Below are 21,930 nucleotides of genomic sequence, written 5' to 3'. Positions count from 1 at the left end.
GATTACATAAACTCTGATATAGTTAAAAAATGGGATATGATATGGCAGTTAACATAAAAGATTTATATATAGTAAAAAAAAAAAAAGCAAAAAACAGAATGCACCATATATAACAGACCACTTTTATAAATTTGAAAATCACAAACAGTAATATAATATTTGGTTTCTGGCTAGTAAACTCTAAAATGATGGATTAGAAGGATAGCCACTAAATTCCAAAGAGAAGCTGTCTCTGGGGAGAGGGAGGAGAGAGGGACATAGGACTGGGGAGGGATGCAAGATACTTCAGCTTTTTCTGCAATGCCTTATTCTGCCTTTATGAAAAACAATTTTAGAACACATATGGCTGACTGTTAATATTAGTAATTCTGAGGTGAAGACACATGGATGTTTTTATACTATGTACTTTTCTGTATTAGTTGCTCTTCCGATAAAAAAAAAACAAAACTTTAGTCGCTTTTGGTCTCTCAGGGCAGCTGGAATACTGTATTTCTTGAATTTAAGGAACCACGATTCTATATTTAAATTGTTTAATACACTGTATTTTACTCATTTATAGTGTTTATACTGGATGAGTAAACTAGGGGCTTTGGAAAGCTTTCCATGGAATTTCAGTTTAATTAGGTCCATTTATATGCTTGGTAAACGTAGGCAAAGTAAAGTTTTAAACATCTGTTTATACAAGGTACACAAACCAGAAAGCATTTTCTTTGGTTTGTCCATATTATCCTGTGCCAACATGAATATTAGCATCAGTTTACAGGATTTTTCCCACTGAGAGAGTCAGGGTTAATGTTGCTATGTAAATTTCACGTGAATCCCATTTTGGAACAATTTATGTATCTACATGAAGTGCGGAAATGAGAGACTTTTAGTCCAGAGGGTCTTGTTGAAGTATAAACAATGGGAAAATCACTTTTCATGCCGTGGAGTTTTAACCCTCTCTCTCGTGTTTCCTGCCTGTGCACGTCATCCTGTCTGAGCCCCAGAGCCCGTGTGGACCGTTACCTAAGACTTTGCAAGCAGCTGGAGGAGGCCAGGGGGAAGGGAGGAAGGAGGAAATGAGCTTCAGCCTCACACAGACTTGGGTTCAAACCCTGACTTTGTCACTTACTCATCGTGGGAGTGAGCAGACGACCGAAGTCCAGCCGTTCAGCAGGGATGAGAAGAGCCACACCTCACAGTCTGGGTGAGGACTGCAGGATCCGGTGTGTGCAGTTCAACATGATGCTGAGACATGGCACACACATGACCGGTTGCCATTATATTTATCCCCACCACTGCAGATGCAAAACCATTTCTATCTTGAATGGAATTGGAGAGGTTTGTGCTCCTTGGATGCACCTGCTGCTGCCCTATCAAAGGATAAAGGTCAAGGAGCAGCTGGAGCCCTAGTGGAGTATATTATGAGCAAGTCTTACCAGAGTTGGGGGGTTTTCTTTGTTTAGCTTATTTGCCTTTTTTCTTTTAATTTTTTGGTTACTCTTGAAAGTTTTTATTTGTTTTGTTTGTTTTGGTGGGTGGGAGAGTGCTCTGCTTTAAGAAGGCAAAAAGCACGTCCTTGTCGTTCCGATCCTTCCTTTGTTTCTCTGTGTCCACTCATAGTTTTATTTCCCTGGCTCTCACTTTTTCTTTCTACTGAATATTTCTCATGTTTCAATACAAAGCACCATTTCTTTCATTCACACTTAAGATTGAAGGGCAATCGGATAGACTTGTGTCACAGATATTTTTAAATAATACTTACATCCATTATCTTCTCCAAAATAAGGGCAATTGTTAGAGTATTTTGATAGTGAGTTTTCCAAAAATGTTTTCAATAGTGGAAGTCCCCAAAAAGTCTTTATGAATTGCTGATCCTGGAATTTTGGTACTGCAACAGGATGGCAAAACAACAGGGGCACCTGGGTGGCCTGCTTTCAGCTCAGGTCATGATTCCAGGGCCCTGGGATTGAGCCCCACATCGGGCTCCCTGCTCAGTGGGGAGCCTGCTTCTCCCTCTCTCTCTGCTCTTCCCCCTCCTTGTGCTCTCTCACTCTTCTCTCTCTGTGAAATAAATAAATAATCTTTAAAAAATGATGGCAAAACAGCTACTTGTGTGCAAAAAGCCTGAAAAAAGCCTGAGTTACCCACCATTCCAATGCCATGTAGATGCCCAACTCCTCTGTTTACTTTGAGATTGGCTTTGATGCTGGCTTCAACTCAGGATGACCTACAAGTCATCACTTGTCCTTCTCAAGCCTCACTAAGTGGCCACAGCCCCTGGTTGTGACTGCCAATCCTTCCTGACATAGCCCTCCAGGTAGCAACTAGCAATCTTAGCTGATAAGGAAATGGAGACTTATTTGTCCTCACTGGCTTAAAAATGTTTTGTTCTGTTGTTTTTTTCTCAGTTGTAGAAAAGGGAACAGAAAGGTGGATATTTAAAAAAGAATTAGGAAATTATGGGTTATTCTTTAATTTTCTCTAGTAGCCCCAAACATTCAGGACTGCAGAAAGAACTTAAATATGAAATGAAATAATACAGTCACACACAAGTAGTATTGGAAAGGGCATTATAATGACTAGGAGAGTGAGAAGGAAGATTATCTTAAAAGATGACAGAAAATTATAAAGCCATTTGCTCTTCCCAATGGGTTCCTATGATATTTTAGATTTATTTTAAGCTAGAAATAGGAAACTATTTGTAGCATGATGTCATGCTGCATGTATTTCTGGCCTCAGTGGTTGATCATTCAGGAGACACTCTCATGATACCTTCTTGGACAGAATCAAACTGTGCAGTAATTTTAGGGCCCAGCAAGAAAGATTTAGATGTGACTGGAAGATACTCAGCTTTCCGACAGGTTGGGTATGGAAAGTGAGGCCCAAAGAAGTAATCAAAGATGATCTTGAAGTTTTGAGTCTCGGTATCTTTGGAGAAGAGCGGATCCTGGTAGACACAGGAGAGTCTGTAGGAGAAAACAGCTGTTCTGGGGGACAGAAAGAGTTCAAGTTAAGATTTACTGAGTCTGAAGGATGTCAAAATGGAGAACATCTTGCAAGTATCTTGGCATTACTGGCCTAGCTTTTGAAAGCCCAGGGATAAAGATTTGATAATCATTGTCCTTGAGCAGATGGTGGAAAAGAATGTTGACCTATTTCAATGTGTTTATTATCTGAAAGGTATTATGAAGGGTGCCAGAAACTGCAGCAAGGCAGATCTGGTTCTCTGCTGAGTTACAAGGATTATGAAGAAATAAGAGAGAGGTAGCTATGGAATTTTTGTATAGGGAAGGGGAGGCAATTTCTAAGCGGAAATCTGGTGGTGAGATGGGATAATGAGCTTTGATATGTAGAAGTTTACTATAGATTGAAAAAAATAGGTGCTTATTCTTAGAATGGGAGAGAGAAATGATTATTATAAGAGGCCTCCTAGAGCTGGCACAAATACATTGATGAGGTAGAAAGGGGGTCCATTTAGACAGTTGAAACCACTCGGGCTCTGCGAGAGCTATCCTCCATTTCTGAATATTCACATAAAATCGACAAGGCATGGAAAGAAATGATCAGAGAGAGCATACTTGGTATTAGATAATGTATAAAACATTTAATAAAGACATTTCAGCCAGTTCAAAATTTGCTTGAATTTTTCAGTTATGTGGACTCTACTCCTAGTTGAGAAATGAAAATTGTGTTTATTTTGATGGTAAGGAGACATACCTTGACCAGTGTTCCTTGGCAACTCCAATATTTACCAAGGACACTTAGGAAACTGGCAGTGAAAACACATGGAGACCTATGAGACTCATTCCAAGCCTGGTTAGAATTGCTGTAAATCTAAACCAGGTGATGCTAGCACAAGGCAAGCCTATTAGGCCTGAATGTTGAGGAGGTGCTCATTCAGTGGTGACTCATACTTGGTGCAGATGGTGTTAAATGGACTTTCTGTTTTAACATTTTAGATACCAGCTGCAATTATATCAACGACAATAGTGATTTCAGCTAACTTCACCTGTGGTCAAATATATTTTACCTTGTGCATGTGCATGTGCATGCTCACACATGAACTGTGACCAAAGCTTTATGAAACAATTCTTAATTTCACCATATGTGTTGCACATTCATATTTTCTACTCTAGTTCCCTTTCTTAAATTTGTCATGATTCTCTAAATTGATTTCACAGTCCCCAAATAAATCGTGACTTAAAGTTTGTAAATCATTGAGATGAACAGTGATATTCTCTTATTTTACAATCTGCTTCTATCTCCTTCTTTGTTAATGTCTTATATATTCTCGGAACAATAGCCAATTCTGATCCTTAGTCTTAGCATATGAGAAGCTATATTGTTTCCCCAACTATAATGATTCATTATACTGGGTGAATATTAGCTTAACAATAGTGGTCTTACATGTTTACGCAGTTTTTCTTTGTGTATTTTTTTTTTTAAGATTTTATTTATTCCTGAGAGATGAGAGAGAGAGAGAGAGAGAGGCAGAGACACAGGCAGAGGGAGAAGCAGGCTCCATGCAGGGAGCCCGATGTGGGACTTGATCCTGGGTCTCCAGGATCACACCCTGAGCCGAAGGCAGGTGCTAAACTGCTGAGCCACCCAAGGATCTCCCTCTCTGTGTTTAAGATGATATCTGTACTACGATGGAGGTAGGGCAAAAGACGAGAAAACAGGGAGAATTTATTTATAGGTGGCTTAGTGATTATTGTGATTTAATGTTTACAGATGACTTAGTGATCACTAAAACGTGATATAATAGAACTATATTGATAAAAGAACTCCAAGCCCGTAGCCTCATCATCTGCCCTGATTTCATGTCCATGACCCCAACCTGACAAATGAGTACAGTCTAAATATTTGGTAAGTGATTGGTTCAAAAATAGCCTCTTAGCCCAGTCAAGTTAATTAGATCCATTCTGGTGACTGTAGTAGTTCTTTTTCCATCTACAATTGACTAAATGTGAGACAGAACCCTGGATGCTGGCAGCCATATTTGCCACCAAGAGGGAAGATCCTCCCTGAGAATGGAAGCAACACAAAAACAAACAGAGCCAAGGGTTGGAAAGCCCGAGAACCATCCCTAAGCATATCATCTGAGCCTAAATTTTTGGTTGTACCTGAAGCACAACAGGTCTCAATGACTGCCACTTATAATCAAGTGTCCTGGTTAAGAACAACAAGAGAAGTGAAGAGAAATTTATACCTGTATTTGAGTGGCAGCGTCCGAGGAGATTTTTGTATTTTGTTATTTTTTTTTAAATAATGTGGATATTTTAAATTTTACAGAGGGTCAACATGAAAAGTTAGCATTCCTCGAGATGCTCTTTGGAAAGTTAGACTCCGAGTCGGTGTTATTTGGAGATACTATTCAATCTACCTCTCAAATTTTGTATTTCTGAAATTCTGGAAGGATCTAATTTTATAGTTTGACCACGCAGATTTTTCCTTTTTGGGTCCAACCTCACTGTTTCCATGAACTTCTGTCAACAAATACTGCAGCTTTTGTTATCTCCCTAGTAGGCGTTTCCCAGAGGGCACTTCCCTGAATATTGTGAAGAAATGTAAATAAAGGCACTAAGTGGAATTACTAATGTCTGAAATACACAGAAGCTGGGGGTAAATGTCTTAACTCAGGCTTGGTCCTGCGAATACAGAGGAGGAGCACTTGGCAATAAGCAGGTCTTCCCCCCAGTAGAGAAGCATGGGGTAGGGAAGCAGTATAGGGGTAGGGCAAGAGGCCGTGGTTGTGTGGTCATTTTTGTGTATTTGAGTCCCATATATTTTTAATTTTTTATTTTGAGTAATTATAGATTCACATGGACTTGCAAGAAATAATATAGAGTGATCACATATACCATTCTCTAGTCTTCCCCCATAGTAACATCTTGGATAATTACACAGTATCAGTACCCAGGAAATTGACATCTTTCAACTTTATTTTGATTTCTGCAGTACTGCATGCACTTGATTGTGTGTGTGTGTGTGTGTGTGTTCGCACACATATTTGGTTCCATGCAGATTTATCATGTGTAGATTCTTGTAGATTTAGAATTACCACCACAATCAGACACAGAACAGTTGTATCACAAGGATCCCTTTTATAACCATGCCCATCTATCAATACATCCCCCAACCTATGTCAACCACTACTCTGTTCTGTCTCCGTAATTTTGTCACTTGAGATGTATTTTTAGTTTGTTTCTCTCATCCTAGAAATATCTAGAATACTTGAATGTGAAGTTGAGGAGGACGCGATAGCAAGGCTATGCGTTCTGCTCTCTTTCACCCTCTCTTTACTTAGAGAAATCTTTTAACAGCCATCTGTGCAGCCTTTCTGTTAATAGAGAGATAGTGGAGGTCAATGTGTTGTAAATGATAGGGTGGCTCTGTAGTGCTCTAACTTCCTGACCTCCAAACCTTGGCTGTTTCCTATGGTAAATGGGGTTAATAATTATAATGATCTCACAGAGTTGTTTGAGGTTAAAATGAAATAATGCACGTCAAACACTGCATGCCGTTATTAAAGAGAGAACCGGGTCAGTCCCAGTAGCTCAGCGGTTTAGTGTCACCTTAGACCCAGGGCAGGATCCTGGAGACCTAGGATCGAGTTCCCCATCGGGGTCCCTGCGTGGAGCCTGCTTCTCCCTCTGCCTGTGTTTCTGCCCCCGCCCCCCCGGTCTCTCATGAATAAATAAATAAAATCTTTTTTAAAAATTCTGGAAGCCGAGTCCAGAAGTCTGTGTATAAATAAATAAATAAATAAATAAATAAATAAATAAATAAATAGAGAGAGAACTCTGTGCCACACCCCCTTGGACAGTTATCACATGACTATACAACGAAAGTTTTAGAGAGGTGTTGCTCCTAGAGAGCTGGAATCTTCCTCTCCCAGATTCTTGTCATCGGCCTTAACTTTACTTTCCTAAGCCTCACAGAATAAATTGGATCCTTGTTCTACCTTGTTCTACAGCATTTAGCTCTTGTAAGTCAAATCCTGTGCTCGCCTCCTCTCCGGGCCCCACTTCCTTTAAAGTGATCCCCATATGATTCCTTAATGACAGAACTGGGTCTGTCTTTTTCACCATGTCTTCATCGCCTAGCAGAGTGCCTTGCCCATGTTTTGTGCTCAAACATGTTTTAATGGACGATATACCTTAGCAATCTTTTATCTTCACAGTTGTCCTGAGCACTCACCATTCAGCCAGTTTCTCTTAAACAGTGGTACAAAAATGGCTTTTATTAATCTCTGTCTATAAAAACAAAGGTTACAAGGTGTATCATTTCTGAGCTCCAACAACAAATGGCAATGTATTGTGTTACTCTGAACATGAGAAAAAAAATAAACTTCTATATAAACCTTTGGAGCTAATGTTATAGAGTAATAGGAAATTCTCTATTTCTGGGTAGGTTTCTAATCCTGTTTATTAAGTCACAGCTAGGTTTTTTTGGCTGACTGATTTGTCAGGAAAACCACTAGATCTTTCCATAGGAGTGGTCACTATAGCACCAATCGTTTCTTCCATGTTGGTTTGAATTAAATCCAAGAAATGACACCCCATCTTGCTTCCTCTTCTTTTTGAGAAAAGGAATTGTCATCAAACCAACTGCAGGACTATATGATGTTTTCCTTGCACATAAGTGAGACTCCAGCATAAGCTCAGAAAATTAAGTCCAGGTAGCCCGGGTGGCTCAGCAGTTTAGCGCCGCCTTTGGCCCAGGGCCTGATCCTGGAGACTCAGGATCAAGTCCCACATTAGGCTCCCTGCATGGATCCTGCTTCTCCCTCTGCCTGTCTCTGCCTCTCTCTGTGTGTGTGTCTCTCATGAATAAATAAATAAAATCTTTTAAAAAGAAAAAGAAAAAGAAAATTAAGTCCATGTCTGTCCCACCCCACCAACATTCAGGTCACCATCATCTCATCTAAAAAGCTGGCAGCAGATTCCTAGCTAGTCTCCAGATCTCCATTTGTCTCACTCTTTTTTTTTTTTTTTTTTAAGATTTTATTTATTTACTCATGAGAGACACACAGAAGCAGAGACATAGGCAGGGGGAGAAGCAGGCTCCCTCCAGGGAGCCCGATGCGGGACTCAATCCCAGGATCCCCAGGACCTGAGCCAAAAGAAGATGCTCAACCACTGAGCCACCCAGGTGCCCCCTCTTATCTCACTCCTTAGACTCTCTCCACACTGCTGCTGGCTTGATCTTGCAGAAGCAAAAGCCCCAAACGCCATTTCTTCCTGTGACTACACCCTGAGCTGTCACCTCCTTATGACCCCTCATTTACTGTGCTCTATCCATTTAAAATGGCTTGTTATACCTTAATGCATTTGTGTTCTATTTCATCCCTTGATTTTTTCAGAAAGTATCTCTACCTGAAATAATTTTTATCTAACTGTAACTTGTCCCTCAGCTTAGACATTGGGTCTTTCCTGAGCCCAAATCCAGGCCAGAAACTTCTCCTAAGGGCACCTGAACTCCCCTCCACCACCATTACAACTCTCATCACGCTATGTGATAATTGCTGTTTGCTCACTGTAAGCAAGTGGTGGGTGGAAGTTAAGGAAAGATTCTATTTGCATATATGCTATATAGTATAGCATGGGCTTTTGGAGAAGGCTTCACCTTTGAAAACTGAAGGAATTAATTGTTAAAATATTGTGACTTGTTTTTATATGATGAGTGAGATGGATGTTGGGGGAAAAAGTTTGGTATAATTCTGTAACATTCTAAAAAGAAATATTCCTATTACACGTATTTTTCATACACATGCATTATGCTTCAAATTTTAGTTCCCAAACTAGTTTTAAGGATCCTTTCTGTCATACAAACATTTTGAATATGATGCAAACAATTTCTGCATGCCTTGTGGGCTTTCCTTAAATGGAGTAAAAACTGTGCATTATCTGCACTCTTTCCAGTCCAATTATAGATTTTCTGTGGTTAGCAGCTGGACGTTTGAACACATTCCTCCTATAGCATGGAGATCCAAGGAGTTCTGAATTTGTGATTAGCAAGAGGAATTGTGCCTTAAAACATACATCACTCCCAAATGGAGCTGAAACATTCAACATCTCATTTATTCTGTAGTAAACAATTTTGTTTTCTAACAAGGAACAGTTGCCATCCAACTCATTCTAAATTTCAGTGTATACTTCCTTGAACAGAAAGCTTTTGGTGTTTTTGACTACTTTTCTTTGATTGTGTGCCCAGTACCACAAGGTGAAACTAGACAGTTTAAAAAAAAAAAAAGTCTCATTCAGCTTACATTGTAGCAAAACTTCACATCCTCTCAGAGATGAGTTGAAATGCCTCATCACCTTATTGTGAATCTTATTTGTCCTGAATAAAGAAACTCCTATAAGATGAAAGAAACTCAATGAAAAGAAATTCCTGCAATTTCTTATTTACTTTTATCTCTGGCAGTTTATGGGGGAAATAATAAAAACTTTACAGATACATGCACACACGCACACAAGGGTATTTGCTCCAGTATTGCTTCAAAGGGCAAAGAACCAAAAACTAGAATGTCCATTAGAAAATGGTTGAAAAAATTATGACACCTCTATACTGTGGGATATCAGTAACCATTAAAAAATCAAGTTAGGCTCATATCCACAAATCATGATTTTTCCAAGTGAGAAAATAAGGCTTCAGAATAATGCATATAATATAATTTCTTCTAAGAACGGTATGACCAGTTGGGGGAAATGCTCTTTCTACTGGGGGGGGGGAGAGAGAGAGAGAGAGAGAGAGAGAGAGAGAGAGAGAGATTTGTATGTAGTTTTAAGAACACTGATAAAAGACTGGACCATCTTAATCTGTTAACACTGGCAGAAAGATAGGATTGGAAAAGGCCTATTTCTTTACATGTCTTTGCATTATTTCATTTCTTGCAAATAACATAGTTTTTTGAAATGAAAACTAACAGAAAATAAATTCTCAAAAAGGAGAGTTACAAAAGAGAGAGAGAACGAAAGAGAAGCCACAACAAACCACGGGTGTCAGTCTGTTTATTCTGGTTCCACCACTAGCGTAGAACTCCTGCAGTCCCTGCCAAGGGCAGAGGACACCTAAGCCAGGCCATGAAACAGTAGCAGGAGCAAAGGGGGAGAAGGGAAGACGTGGATGAGAATCTGAAGAATGACCGCAGATTTTGTCAAGATTTACGGGCTGCTGAGAATGCCAGTCATTCATTTAATTCATATGTGCTGAGCACATGTAGGTGCAGGGGCTGTGGGGGTGCTGAGGATAGGACTGTGCACAAACACACAGTCACTGCTCAAGGTCTATAAATGATTAGCCTAGAGGTAGGGCTCAAATGAGGTGGGGGTGTAGGCAGTGGTCCAAGTCGTCATGGCAGCAAGGAAGCATTCAAGAACAATTTCATTATGGACTCAAGGGATAAAGAAGAAAAAGAAATCACTATATTGAGTTATATCACCAAGTCTCTTCCTGGTTTTTACTAGGATTTTTCATCTGAAGATTTATTGTCAAACTCCTTTCTACAGATAAAATGCTTACCATAAATCACATTGTAGGGATGCCACTTGAAGAAAAAGTTGGCGTAGCCACCTTGCAGTAAGTTTGAGAAACACAGTGATGAAAAGTGCATCCAGACACCACAATAATATACTGTGAAAACATAAGATGAGGCCGTGTGGGATCCTGGTAACATTCTAGTCTAACCTGGGTAGTGAGTACATGGCTGCTCCTTTTATTACTATTTCTTAAACTGCACATACACATTTCATATACTCTCTGTAACGTCGTAATATGAAAACCAAAACAACGAAGAAGTAAATTATTTTTGAGCAAAAGTTAACGCTTCCATAATGTATGAATTAAATTTCTATATCAAACCTTCTCAATGACACACAGCTATAGATGTTCATTTTTCTGTCTTTTCTCCTTAATTATGCTGTTTCTATCACAATAAATCATTTAGGCAAACAAAGCATGATTTTTAATGAAGTTTCATGGAGATTTTAAGCAAAGAGCAAACATTTCACATTAAACTGAAATTGGGGGATCCCTGGGTGGCTCAGCGGTTTGGCGCCTGCCTTTGGCCCAGGGCGCGATCCTGGAGTCCCAGGATCGAGTCCCACATCGGGCTCCCGGCATGGAGCCTGCTTCTCCCTCCTCCTGTGTCTCTGCCTCTCTTTCTCTCTCTCTCTCTTTCTCTCTCTCTCTCTGTGTCTATCATAAATAAAAATAAATAAATAAATCTTTAAAAAATATTTTAAAAAATAAAATAAACTGAAATTGACATCTTGAATCCTTTAATACTTATATACTGATAGTATTTTGCTTTAGCTTCAGCAGTGATGAGAGAAATGATAAATATTCTAACAATATCAAGGAGCTATGAATATTCAGATTGTGAGCAAGTCCTAACTGCCCACAGTTTTCCTTTGGAGTGGGGAAGGGTTGTCAGAGAGACTTCCAGAAGAAGTGACTGACTTACCCTTGAGGTGTTAAATGCTGGCCCCACAAAATATACCAAATACTATGTGGTGATAAAGCCCAGTTCATTGCTTGGTGCAAGTGAGGAGAACACCCCTCTAGAGAACCATAACAGCACCTGAGAGACGTTGAGATACTGATTGAGGTTTGAGGTCTGGTTTAAAGTACGCCTGTCTATGCAGGGGATCTAGCTAAGATTAGGTCAATGTTATGACCAAATAATTTGGGATGTGTAAAAACAGCAAAGGGAGGATTTTGAGGTTAGAGTTTCAGAGTCTTGGACTATAAACTGTTAGTTGATGCTTTCTATTGAATAAATTGATGAGTCTTTCAATTCCTGGAATGAACAACAAAGTTGGTTGCAATGATTTTCTTCCTGGGCAAGAGTCTTCTGGAGTAGTAAAATTATGTTGATGAAGATGATGGAATAAGGAAGTCATGTTAATAATTGCAGATAGTAAGCTGTGTGGAAGATTTCCTCTCTCCGTGAGTAGGAAGTCAGAGACAGCAGGAAGGATCCACCCATCATTCCTTCCACACAGCTAGAGACTTGGCATCCTTTAGCCCACTGCCGTAGTAGGTTGAGTCACTAATGCCAAGAGCAGGTTGAAACTGCTCTGTCATTGCGTGTTTTGTAATGTGACCCTTTCTCTGGGCCTCCATCTGGTCCCTGTTTCAATATTTCTAGGGCTCTGCTAAATCATCCTCTTGGGGCTTTCATTCTCTGACTATAGGCAGGTGGGAGATGATAGTGGATAAAAAGCAATCCCCCTAGAGTCAGATGCCATAGGTTCCCATGCCACCTCTACCACTTAGTGGCTGTGTGAGCTCGTGTCAGATGCTTAACTTTTCACTGTCCCATTGTTCTTATTTCAATAATAAAAATAAGAACAAAACTGATCTCGTTGAGGGAGCTAAAAGCCCAATAATTCATGATAACTGCTCATATTTTTCTGGTTGTTGTCATCACTCTTCTAGTTTTCACTCTACAGTGTCAGAGGTTAGACCATTTAAAATATTTTAGACTAAGAGAGAGTTTTAACCTACATATTAATTAATCTAGCATGTGCTCCTGTACATTTAAATCCAATAGAAGAACAGCCAAGCATATAACTGAGGACTCCTAATGTTTAAGATAAACATAATAGAATAAAATATTGAAGTCACTAGCATATATATATATATATATATATATATATATTTAAAGATTTTATTTATTCATGACAGACAGAGAGAGAGAGAGAGAGAGAGGCAGAGACACAGGTAGAGGGAGAAGCAGGCTCCATGCAGGGAGCCCGATGTGGGACTTGATTCCAGGACTCCAGGATCAGGCCCTGGGCTGAAGGCGGCACTAAACTGCTGAGCCACCTGGGCTGCCCCTCTAGTTTATATTTTTAAATGATGTAAAACCATGAAACAATTTTGAGAAAGATTTTTTTTTTTTTTTTTTTTTAGTCCTTATAACTTACTCACAGGCATTTAATTGCTGTGGGTTGAAAATGTGCTGAACTGGTCTGGTTTTTCTTTTGGTTCTGTTATAAAAATAAGGTTGTTTCTGCCTGATTTTAACCAGCCAGATTTGAGACAGTAGAATTTGGCCAGTTAGTCAAATTCCCTCCTCATCTGCACCTGCCACTGTGAGGTTCAGCTGGCAGTTGCCCTGTTGTTGACCTGTGGGATCTCTGAATCTGTCTTCCTGCTCTAGAAGGGGCTGAGAGAGCAACATGGGGCCATTCTGCTGTGGGTGCGCCATCACAGTAAGGCACCATGGCCTGGCTTGCTTTCTGAAGTGCACAGTGCGGGGGCAGGCAGTGGAAAATAGGAAAGAGGGTATATGGAAAAAGGAATCACATTTTGGGAAGAGCTGGCTCCTAGAAGTACCTAAATTCTAAAGGATGCTTCTACTGATGTGGCATAGACTTTCTAACTCCGTGTATTTATAGCTAGGTGTAGAGATTTCTGTTGTGAATTTGTCAAAGAACACGGTCATGATTAAAAATGAAAACCAGCTGAAATACAAGCCAAGTGTCCAAGTCATGTCCTAGTATGATCAGGCTTTATTCTCATAGATATATTAAAGAAAAATGGAAAGAAATGTACAGGTGTGTTTTCTTATAAATCATTGAGATCATTGATGTAAAACTTGTCAAGTAACTCAATTATACTATTACAGAAAATTGGCAATTATTCAGTTAAATCTTCTATCCCAAGCAGAAATTACATCTATAATGATTCTCCAGCATTTAGCTGAATGTTTATTTCTACTGTTTTTTAAAGCTTTATTTATTTACTTATTTGAGAGAGAGAGAGAGAGAGAGAGAGAGACGGAGAGTTGCATGAGCAGAGGGAGGGGCAAAGGGAGAGGGAAAGAGAATTTCCAGCAGACTCCCCACAGAGCGTGGAGCCAGATATGGAGCTCAATGTCACGACCCATGAGATCACGACCTGAGCCGAAACCAAAAGCCATCCAGGCTTCCCTCTTTCTACTTTTGATAAACTCAACATTTTATAAGCAGCTTTCACCCTTTTGGGCCAGTGTAGGAAAGCTCTTCTTATATTAAGACAGAATTTATGGCTAATCAACTTCTACCGTTACTTCTATCTCTGCTTCCTTGAGCTTCACAAAACATATGTCATCCCTCTCTAACTTGGTTTCCTCTCAAAAACTCAGTCCATAGATACTTACTGAATATGTATTTTATGCCATGATGCAAAGACCTGGGAAAATCAAGCAGAAGTGCTTCCTGACTTCCCAGGGTTTGGAGGACACTACCTTATTTTCATCAAGCCTCTTATTTTTCAGGCTTACTATCACTAATCCCTTTTCATTTCTCCCATAGAACATATTTCTTACCCTCAGATCAAGCACATAAGACAAGAAACAAAACTGTACACATTTCTCCAGATGTGATTGAACTAATGCAGAGCACAGTGGCCACTATTAGCCAATTTATCTTTGCATCACCATTAGCATTGAAAGCAGGCCTCATACACATCTGAGTGCTCAATACATATTGAAAGGCTGTGGATACTCCACTCTTTCTCATGTGGTCTCACTGGTCTGAGTTCTTCTATTAACTTCTCGTGATGGATGCAGCCATAGATTATGCATGATTAAAACAAATGCTTGGGGAATAAATAGTGAACCATATGTGACTTAGAAGTTTCTTAAAGAAGAAATTAAATCCACCTTAGGAAATTCCTATGAAAATAGTTGCATTCAAGTGAGTCTGCTGCCACAATAAAAAGCATTTTTTATCTAAATGATGAATACTGTATTCAAATAAAATCATGAAGAGAACTCTGCATTGGTATGTGATTCAGGATAGATTTGTCTATCTGTTGGCTGCACATGGTTGTACTGAACGAAGGTGATCAGGTCAAAAAAAATTTTTTAAATGCTCACTTTCTCACTTTGGATGTAGGTTTTAGGAACTGCTATGTTAATATACTCTCTCAACCTTCAGAGCCCACTCTCTTTGACTACACACACACACACACACACACACACACACACACACACACACGTAGAGTATTGGATATAGTTATGTCCAGGCATTATTTCCCATGCCTAATTATGCCTTGAAGAGTAATCTTCAAAGAGGACAGAGACTCCCAATATAAAAGCAATTGCAAATGCCTCATGTGAGTGTGAACAGCAGTTAAAGGGAGAGACCTATGGAAAGAATCTCTGCTGTAATGTGATTCTCTTTTATTGATCTCGCCAAAAGACTGTTCTCTACCTCTCTGTTTCCCATCCTGGTGCATTGGCCACCTATTTTTAATTCATCCCTTCTTAGATTTCCTAAATAAAACTACTTATACTAGTGAATCTTAGCTTTTCCAAACAATAATCTTTATGCTTAGGATTCTTATTCACTAGCTTAGGAGCTTTTTTTTTCCTATGGTGAATCTTATTTGTGTTATTTTTTTTATTTGGTTTCAATAGTACTCTTAACATTTTTAGAAGCTCCAAATAACTTTTTAAATCATTCTGACTTCAGTAATATTCATGACATCTTGCAATACAATGTCTATAGATTTATATTTATTTTATTTTACTTTTTTTAAGAGAGAGAAAGGAAGAGGGAGAAAGAAAAATCTTAAGCAAGCTCCATGCCCAGCATGCAGCCCCAAGCAGGGCTCGACCTCACGACCCTGAGATCATGACCGGAGCTGAAATCAATAGGCAGTAACTTAACTGACTGAGCCACCCAGGGGCTCTGTCTAAAGACTTTTTAAGCAGCATGTTGATTCTTCTCCACCAATAATTTATAATACTGGCAGGATCAGACACAGCTCACCCACCAGGAGCTGCTTAATGTGTCTCAGTCAGTTGAATTGATGGTCTGTTCTCATCCAGGGAAATTTGAACTACTTTTAACATCAAATAACCAATCCATCCATTACTGAATCTATCAAAGCCTGTGATCCCCAATGCCATTAAGATGCTCTCAATTAAATGGGCTGGTCAAATCAAAGTCCACTCATGTAGTGCCTACAGACACGGTCTGTGCTGAAATGACACATTTTCAAAACCCAGAAATGAGTGCTAGGCAAGATGGGAAATAAAATGAGCCTTTGCATTGGGAGTCTCTTCCCACTGCAGAATAGTCTTTGAAACGTAATTAAAGTCTGGGAAATACTGCATAGAAAGAATTCTAGGTATTTCGGCATGGCAAAGAGTCTGACCAGCAGTGCAACTCCACCTGTTAGATATGCATAATCAAAATGATCATTTTAGGAAACAATTTGTCAAAAAGACAAAGTGTTTATAATTCTTTTGAGTTTTGAAAAAGACGTCTCAGTGAGAAGAAACCATTTTTAACGTTTCTTTTAAAATCCTTGAAATGGTTTTTCTTTCGTTCACTCAAAACTTGATTATTACGAACCAAGGTATTTCAAAGAACTTATTCTGCTTTGATTTTCCACACATTCACTCTCCATTCTTTCAGGGTAATATTTTAAATTAGCTTGTGCTGTATCACCTCTAAAATATCAGTTTTATTTGAGAGATAATACAAAATAGCTTCTCTTATTTTACCTTTCTCATCCCTAGTTTGACTCTCTTTTTAAATTCACTTTCTCTTTGCAGTTGCTGCTTGTTGCAATAAAGCAGTAATTTTTTTTAAGATTTTATTTATTTATTTGAGAGAGAGTTAGCAAGAGAGAGAGCACAAGCAGGAGGAGGGGTAGAAGGAGGAGCAGACTCCCCACTGAGCAGGGAACCTAAGGCAGGAGTCGATTCCAAGACCCTGAGATCATGACCTGACCCAAGGCAGACACTTAATTGACTGAACCACCTAGGTGCCCCTCAATAGAGCAATAACTCTTATCGTGTAAAAATGAGGATAAACATAATTTCCAATAAATTTGAATTTAGATAAATATACTTTGTTTTTAAAGCAGGTTGTCCATGTGACTGAGAGCTTCAGGCAGAAATGCATTCATTTCGATATTGGTGCTGACAGTAACTGATGGTACCCTTGGGCAGGAGGGAAAAAATAGGAGATTCAGGCTATGTGCACATTTTCCCTTATTAACTCACTGCAAGGCTCTAAGCTCCTATGAGGGGCAAAACAAGCCTCTTCACAGAAGAAAAGAACACATTCAAATTTTTTAATAGTTCTGAGATAAGAAGTCATCTGGGTCATCACTTCATTTTGCCATTGGCAAATCTGAGGCCCAAAGAGAAGTGATTTGTCTCGGGTCCCACAGCTGGTTAGAGACAGATGGGGACCAAGAGCCAAGCCTCTACTCTCCCAGTGCAACCCATTTTTCTGCTTCCTACTTCCTTGGATAGGGACAGTTACCCCTACCTAAAACACAGTGTGAAGTTTTTCTTTCCCATAGCCCTGGAGCCCATAAAGGCCCATACAATTGGCCAGCAGATCAGATCATCTCTATGATATAAAAGTGAAACATCAAAATACCTCTTGCAACTTTCATCCCCTGGCCTTCAGCACACCAATCCAATTAGAAACAGTGTTTTTCTAATACCACTATAGGCAATGGGAAGAGACCTAACCAGATGATAAGTTGCATGCAGACTTCTTCAGACCTTCTCTTTTGGTTTCACCAAGAAGTCCTAGCAGCATATGATATATAAGTGATTGACACTCATTCCAGGCTTTGTGAACACTAGATGTTGACCACATTTTTCAGCATTGTATGCTCTTTTTTTTTTTTTAAGATTTTTAATTAATTTATTTTAAATTTATTTTAATTAATTAATTAATTTATTAGACACAGAGAGAGAGGCAGAGACATAGGCAGAGGGAGAAGCAGACTCCCTATGGAGAACCTGATGCTGTACTCGATCCCAGGACCCGGGGATCATGACCTGAGCCGCAGGCAGACACTCAACCACTGAGCCACCCAGGTGTCCCTGTATGCTCCTTTATATTCAGATATTCTAATCCTATGGTGGAGCTACCTTTAACATTATGAAAGGAAAGTCTTATGGTTTAGAGGCTGAAAGATGTAGACTTTTTCTGGCCCAGAAGAACCAGAAGTTTCCTTACCCTGGCAGTTCTGGAACTACTGCTAAGCCACTTTGTGGAGCTGATGGTTGGTGAGATAACTAAAGAATTTCAATAAAGCTACCAGCACTGGGATTCCACACGGAATTTTGTATTCAGACCTCCTACCAAACTTTGCTCACGGATCCCAGTCCCAGCCCTCAGCTATGATCTGATATGTGTGAGAGGCCTTCTGCCTCACTCTGAGAACCTCATCTCTCCAGACACCACAGACCAAGCAAGATTCAGATTTTCTTCCTCCACAGCACCTAGCTTAGAAATATGAACATAGTAGGAATGCAAAACATTCTTTATACGTGACAACAGATAGTTGTTTTCTCTGTACCCTTGTTTGGATAGAGTAGCAATTCACCCACTTGGCCCTACACTATCCATATTTTAGTTGCTCCCATTACTAACCTGTTAACCTTTCCCCTTTCAAGTCAGACATTAAACAATACCCACTTCTTTACTTCTATCAGTTCAGCTACAATGTTTCTGAAGTCCTTTTAGGGCTTGGGAAGAAAGGAACAAATATATAAAAGTACAATCATTATGAATATTAGAATCTTTCTTTCAAACCTTTTTGAATGTAGATCCTTAGAACAAATCTTGTAAGCATATTGAATATAAATTTCAAAACTTGTTACGATTTCGAGACAATTCCTTATTCATTTCAAAGCATTCCAGCTTGCATTAATATTTATTTTTTAATTCAGTGGGAGGCATTCCTTTCTCAACAAAGCCAACTAATTACCTGAAAGAATCATAAAACCAGAAGTTCAAATATTAAGAAAGGAATTCAGGTTAAAGCACATTTGTGGCCCACCTATTGAAACACCATAATGACTGTGATGATAGACTGCATTTACATGGCATTGTATAAATCAAAAGAAAAATGTGCTGTCTTAACAAATCATTGTGAAAAATCATGACTGAAAAAATAAAAAATAAAAACCCCAACACAGTTTAGACTTCATTTACCATCTTGAATTTGACATAGAAAAGAAAGTAAGTTCTCAAGTGGGCAAAATGCTGTACAGTTATTTTCCAAAGTGAGGAATAAAAAATGAACAAAACTTGGAGGAGAAAAAAATGCAAAAATAAAATGAAAGTGTAGAAGTGATTCAGCATGGGGCATCTGGGTGGCTCAGTGGTTGAGCATCTGCCTTTGGCTCAGGTCATGATCCCAGTGTCCTGGGATCGATAGTCCCGTATCAGGCTCTCTGCATGGAGCCTCCTTCTCCTTCTGCCTATGTCTCTGCCTCTCTCTCTGTGTCTCTCATGAATAAATAAATAAAATCTTAGATAAAAAAAGAGAAATGATTCAGTGTGAATTCACACACACATACACACACACACACCTACTTTGACTGTGGGTAGGATCTGATCCCCAAGACTGACACAGCAATTTCACCAAGTGGTGTGCTAAATGTATTCTGCTGTTTTTTGCTGGAATCCAGAAGGAATACCACTTCTTCATTTTGCTCACTTAAACTGTGGCTCAAAGGGAGCCCAGGAAACTGTGAGACCCTGAACTTGAACTCAAAGAGTCAAGATGAAAAAAACTTTTTTCCACAAAGATCAAGGAAAGTGAAAGAACTGTTTACATAATCGGGTTCAAACCCTGCTTTATTCTCAAATTCCCCTCTGCTATCTCGGCTTGCATTCAGCGCCCAGGCTTTCATCACTGGCCACATTATCATTAATGTGAGAGGCTGCCAGCAGAGGGTGGAGTCTGGACTTTGGACATCAAGAAGACCACTAAGCTGCCCAAGGTGACTCCTTGATGACGATTCATGGCCTAGCACTTCATAGCAATTCAGAGCTTGCACGGATTTCCATTGCAGCACGCACATTTCACGGATACGTGCAGGGATCACAAAGCTTTTACTGGGAAAAGCAAGGCTCTAATTGTCAGGGAAGCTCTGTTACTGACCCTTGAAATAGAGGAATGACACATCTATCAAAGGAGCCCACAGAACCCAGCACCAGAAACTAACTCTCACCCCTCTGGGTGTCTCTGCTATCGACTTCAGGCCAAGAAATTATTATGATTATGAGATGAAGGGGAAGGGGCGGAGAAACAGGAAAGCTTATAGAGCAGTTAGTAGTCATGAACTTATGAACCACTTTCTCATTTAATTCCAACACTGTTCCATGTAGTAGATTTTTAGGATCCCTATCTTAAAACTGAGGACACTGAGGCTCCTTTAGATAACTTGCCCTAATTCATCCCTAGAACAGTGCCTGGTGTACATAAGCACTTCTAATATTTGTAGAAGGGAGGAAAAGAAGGAAGGAGAGGATGGAGAAATCAGATGAGGGGACCATTATTGTAAACAAAACGAGTGAGGAAAATTCAGCTTAGAGAAATAGTAAGGGGATCTGAGTGGAGCAGAGATTCATAAGATACTTGAAGGACTAATATTATAACATTAATACAAACAGATACTATTGGGCACCTGGTCTGCACTACCTACTGTCTGCTTTACTTATATTAACATATATATTTATTTAGTTAAATTAACTTCTGCTTTACTTATATTAACTTATTTACTTAATTATATTACTTATATTAACATTTAATCCTTACAATAACCCCATTTTACAAATAAGGTCAAGTATCTTAGGTCAGTTTCCCTAAAAGCAGAGCCTGAGGTGGATTGTCTTGTGCAAGTGATTTTTTGAGGCAGTGAGAGAATCAGGGGACCTTGTGAGAATGTGAGAGCATGAATTAAACCACAGGTTAAACTGATTTGAGGCAGGGGACTGAGCATTGATGTTCTTCATCAGCCAGTCATTGGTCACCGGGGGTTCGGGCAAGTTTTTGGAAGAAGGGCAGCAGTGAGCTGTTAGCAGCCAACACTTAGCATCCTTAGCAACGTATTTAGATCACCTGGAGTTAGTTTGCACCTGCCTATAATGGGGATCTGGGTGTGATATCACTAGGGTCTGCTATCTCAAGTGATGAGCCTCCTGTCCTCTGGTTAGTGCCGGTGCCCTTAAGCTTGCCCTTATGCTGTCTTCTCTAACCTCACACTCTGATTAAATCTGAGAATTGTTTCAGAAACTCTGCTCAGATTTTGCACTTTCTGTTTGAGCGGGATGAGGTGCCAGGTATAGAGGACAGAGGCAATGAATTTAAGCAAAGAGGCCAGGAGGCCATCCTCCAGGAAATAGTGACTGCACAGAGAGGGAGCCAGGATTTTCTTCTTAAAATGCATATCTGACCATGTTAATCCTGTTATAAAGAAACACCAGCAGCTCCTCACCACCTGTAGAATAATGGCTTTACTTCTTGGAATGGTTTCCAGTGGTTGCCAAAAGCTGACTCTAGCCAACTGACTACCTGCTCTAAGGATACATCCACCCCCTTGAGGTCCTGCCACAATGAACATGGAGGAACAATTCTCACCAGTCTTGGAACATGTCACGGCTTTCCTGCGGTTGTCCCTTGTGAGCACACTGCCCTTTCTCATTACCAGTACGTTCCATGCTCACTTCCTACCCATCACTGGAATTTCTGCTTACTCTACAATGCTCACCCCCAGTGCCACCTCCTCCTTCATTGCAGTTTTCCTCAGTGTCTTCACTGGGATTGAGTCATCTTTGTTCTCTGTCCCTGAGTGATGTCTGCAGGTACTTCCCGTACACATATCACAGGATGCCTTCCACTACAACTATATATTTCCTCATGAGATGACAAAATTCTTGAAAGCAATAAAAGAACCAGCTAACAAAAACTCAACTCAAACGAATGTAAGCTCAAGAGATAATTTGTTGGTTCCAAGATTGTGGAAGTCTAAGATGAGAGGCTGGTTCCTGGCATGATGGAATCCAAGAATGAAAATGATGGGAGGTTTCCCTCTCTCTCAGCTTTGGCTCTGTCCACATGCCAGTAAATATGGTCACAGCAACTCTGAGTTTGTCATTTTAATAGCTAGAATTT

The 21,930-nt window shown here is 39.7% G+C and overlaps 1 long non-coding RNA gene across 1 annotated transcript; it reads right to left on the bottom strand.

The window, feature by feature from the left end:
* Window positions 1-7,136: 7,136 nt before the first annotated feature.
* Window positions 7,137-21,919, bottom strand: LOC140633580 (uncharacterized). Its single transcript, XR_012031161.1, has 4 exons — window positions 21,527-21,919; window positions 10,516-10,626; window positions 9,260-9,349; window positions 7,137-7,244 (listed from the first exon to the last, which is right to left on the bottom strand). It is a non-coding gene; the product is annotated as an uncharacterized lncRNA (long non-coding RNA).
* Window positions 21,920-21,930: the final 11 nt, after the last annotated feature.

This window comes from Canis lupus, chromosome 5 (assembly GCF_048164855.1).
Source record: "Canis lupus baileyi chromosome 5, mCanLup2.hap1, whole genome shotgun sequence".
Classification (NCBI taxonomy): Eukaryota; Metazoa; Chordata; class Mammalia; order Carnivora; family Canidae; genus Canis; species Canis lupus.
Note: the sequence above shows the minus strand (reverse complement) of the source record. Positions and strands in the feature narration are given on the sequence as shown.